At 36.8% G+C, this 3,532-nt stretch overlaps 1 long non-coding RNA gene across 1 annotated transcript; it reads right to left on the bottom strand.

Annotated features, from left to right (window-relative positions):
* Nucleotides 1-334: 334 nt before the first annotated feature.
* LOC130551007 (uncharacterized) lies at nucleotides 335-2,839 on the bottom strand. The gene is made up of 3 exons (XR_008962523.1): nucleotides 2,217-2,839; nucleotides 1,951-2,012; nucleotides 335-1,834 (listed from the first exon to the last, which is right to left on the bottom strand). It is a non-coding gene; the product is annotated as an uncharacterized LOC130551007 (long non-coding RNA).
* Between the last annotated feature and the right edge of the window lie 693 nt (nucleotides 2,840-3,532).

The raw sequence follows: 3,532 nt of genomic DNA, 5'->3' as shown, positions 1-3,532 counted from the left end.
GTGTGTGTGTGTGTGTGTGTGTGTGTGTGTGTGTGTGTGTGTGTGTGTGTTGCGTATACTGTATATGTGGCTGTGATTTGTCTAGTGCACACTGGATTGTGAAAGACAGAGTTTACATTTTTTTCTTGATAAGTTTTGTGCATTAGTAAAACAGATAATTTAGTCATCGTTTAATAAAAAAAAATGTTGTCCATATATATATATGCAAAACACAGACAAAACACAACATATATACTGTATACATAAAATAATATACAGGCACAGAAAAAATGAAGAAATCACTCCAGTTTTGCCTTTAATTAGTATTTATGTATATATTGTGGCAATTCCAGTCCAGTGTCTGTTGAATTTCAACAAAAACAAACCCAACAGCAATGTAAGAATACAAGTTAAACATTCCTAAATACATTAGTAACTTGAATAAGAACTTTTTTTGCAATATTCAAGATCTGCAAACATTGCATCTCATTTCTTATTTTGAACAGCAAATAAATGTAGTAAACAATCTTTTCATTTAGAATTTGGGAGAAATTTGTTACCAGTTCAATAAAAAAAAAAGATCATTTTACTGAAACACATAACTATAAATAGGCCTAGTCAATTCAGAAAAAAATAAACTTTTGAAGCAGCCTATATGTATATATTAGTATCTTATGTACGTACACACTAATATTACTGAATGAGCACTGTGCCTTGTCCGAACTGACTGCACTATATTTCATGTATAATCAGTTTATTCTAAACTGTTTTAATTAACTTTAAATCATTTTTTTTAAATAATTTTAAAGGTTTTTAAATTCCTTGTTTTATTGTTGTGATTATTTAAGATGATTATTTTAATTATTTTTATGTAAAGCACTTTGAATAACCATTGTGTATGAAATGTGCTATATAAATAAACTTGCCTTGCCTTGTGTATATACACTAATATACTCAATCTTGATATCTATAAAGACAATTCTAATTCTATGTAGGCTATTTCAAACACATTTTTCGACATTTCTTGCTCTCCACGTAAAAGTCAATAATATTGATACTGACTCTGGGAATACAGCATGAAATGCAACTAGAAGACATATTGATGATGTTACAATAATATGTGATGATGTAAAGTATCAAATATGGACGATCAGCAAATACACCAAATTACCTCTCTTTGCAATATGATCATGCAGGAACTGTACACTCGAATCAGCCCTTGTAACCTCAGCACACATGTGCTAACACAGTCGACAATCTTAGTTAATACTCTTCTCATCTTTTGGTATAAACACAAGCAATTTCATGATTGTATTTAAACACAGAATAAGACTACATACGCTTCTGCCTATCGTAATTGCTTGCCAATTCCTGCCCTTGGAATTGGACAGTGCATTATTCGAATGTCACATCCTTAGTTATAATTGCCTTTCACGGTATGCGTTACGTGCATGGTCTTCCCAACTAAACATCGGCTCGTCTGGCTGCCGATTATGTTACGTATTGTAGTCGAACATCCCTAGACACCAATTACTTTCTCATATCAGACCGATCATTAGTCTCGACCAAAGTCAAAGACCAAAGTCTGACATGGTTTGCTTAAAAGGATTCTTTCTCTCTTTGTTTCTCGCTCCCTCCTCATTTCTCCCCCATGCTCTTTCATGTGCCAGACCCTGATCATTTATTTGCGATTCATCAACGGAGCGTTCCTACTGTCTCCAGAAGCCGGCGAGCAAGAATGGCCAACTCTTCCTGTTTCCTTCAGCCATCTATCGCAGAAACGCATGGCTTCTTACTGTCGCCACGGCAGCACTTCCCAACACCGGTCCCCTCGGCAACAGCCTTGTACTGGTTTCTGACGAACAGAAATGAATTATTGAGTTGTGACAGATACATTGTTATGCTATAATACAGAGAGAAATAGTGCTGGATGCATGAAGAATAATAACGGTTTAAGACGCACATACATACCAACACATCATCTATCACATTCGTCATGCCGGCGGCTGTCAAACATTCTGTATAAGAACATCCTAAAAATGCATTTGGCAATATGAAATGGTAGAATGTGACATTAGATCAACATTATTGATTGACTAAGCTGGAAAAATGCTGCGTTTAATATATTTTAGGGTTGATGTTTCTTTAAAAAAGGAGAACTGAACCTCATATATTTTACGAAATCTTTTTCTAGCAAGCTGCCAGAACTTTCAACTTCCTGGCAGTGCATCCCATACCTGTGACATCCCTTTGCTCTCTGCCAGTCGGTGACAAAGGACTCCTACTGAAAAGACTACTGTAAAACAAGATAAGAGGAGGTGTCCATGTTATCAATTCCAGCATGCATCTGTGCTGGTGTAAATGAGTGAGGAGAAAAGAGGGCTAGCAGAGCCCTCAGGGAGCACACATCCCTGAAAGCTCGAAAGAGAGAGAGAGGAGACAGGAAGAGTAAGAAAGGCTAAGAGGAAGAGAGAGTGTGTGTGTCCCATTGCCTGTCACATCCCATGACTTTCTTTGTCCTTGCAATGGTATGTTGTTATTTCTGGAACCATATCTAACGAGAATTATTGCCATGTGTTAGGAGGGGTGAAAGAGAAATTTGACATGGAGCTTGTGATAGGCGGCGAGAACCAATGAGAGTTGCACATTGAAATAGTGTTAATAAGTGTAAAACTGCTTAATTTCGAATGTGTGTTATGTTTAGACAACAATACAGGAATGTGATTTCCAATACCTTACATTGTGAAGTACTCAAGTGCTTTAATCAAGGACAAGGTTGTGATGGTTACTTGATGACTCTTAATATCACAAACTGTTGTCATCTACCAAGACAACAAATTCAGTGTTAAAACGTTTTCTTCGAAGATCTTTAGAAAGAACATCTCAAAGTTAATACTCAAATGAAACAACTAAAATGTGTCTGAAATAGCGTAGTGAAAAAGAATCTGAGCATAGACATTTGTTTACTCATCTTAAAGTGATAGTTCACTCAAAATGATAATTCTGTCATCGTTTTCTCACCCTCTCGTCATTTCAAACCTGTATGACTTGTGCAGAACACAAAACAATATATTTTGAAGAACGTTGGTAGCCGAACAGCAGCAGTACCCATTGACTTGTTTGGTTTTGTGTCCACACAATAGAAGTCAATGGGTACCGCCATTGTTCGGTTACCAGCATTTTTCAGAATGTCTTCTTTTGTGTTCTGCAGGAGAAAGAAAGCCATACAGGTTTAAAATGACAAGATGGTGAATAAATGATGACAGAATTTTCATTTTCATTAAACATTTTTAAGATGAAATGGATATTTTTTGTTTTTATGTGCATGATGGCAATATCCCCTAAGATGACTGGCCCATACGTACTGTATCCCAGCTTCATATGTGTGTGCGTCTTAGAGATAAACTGGGGAGTGGATCAAGATGCTGATTTAATGGAAGGCTTCAGTCAGGTGGAGCAACCCCCTCTCTTCCCTCAGCCCCCTACAGCTCTGAAAACGGACGTGGATGTGCACGGTCGCACGATTTACTTGGTGCGCTGACGGTTATCTAAA

Source organism: Triplophysa rosa, unplaced genomic scaffold (assembly GCF_024868665.1).
Source record: "Triplophysa rosa unplaced genomic scaffold, Trosa_1v2 scaffold535, whole genome shotgun sequence".
In the NCBI taxonomy this organism is placed as follows: domain Eukaryota; kingdom Metazoa; phylum Chordata; class Actinopteri; order Cypriniformes; family Nemacheilidae; genus Triplophysa; species Triplophysa rosa.
Note: the sequence above shows the minus strand (reverse complement) of the source record. Positions and strands in the feature narration are given on the sequence as shown.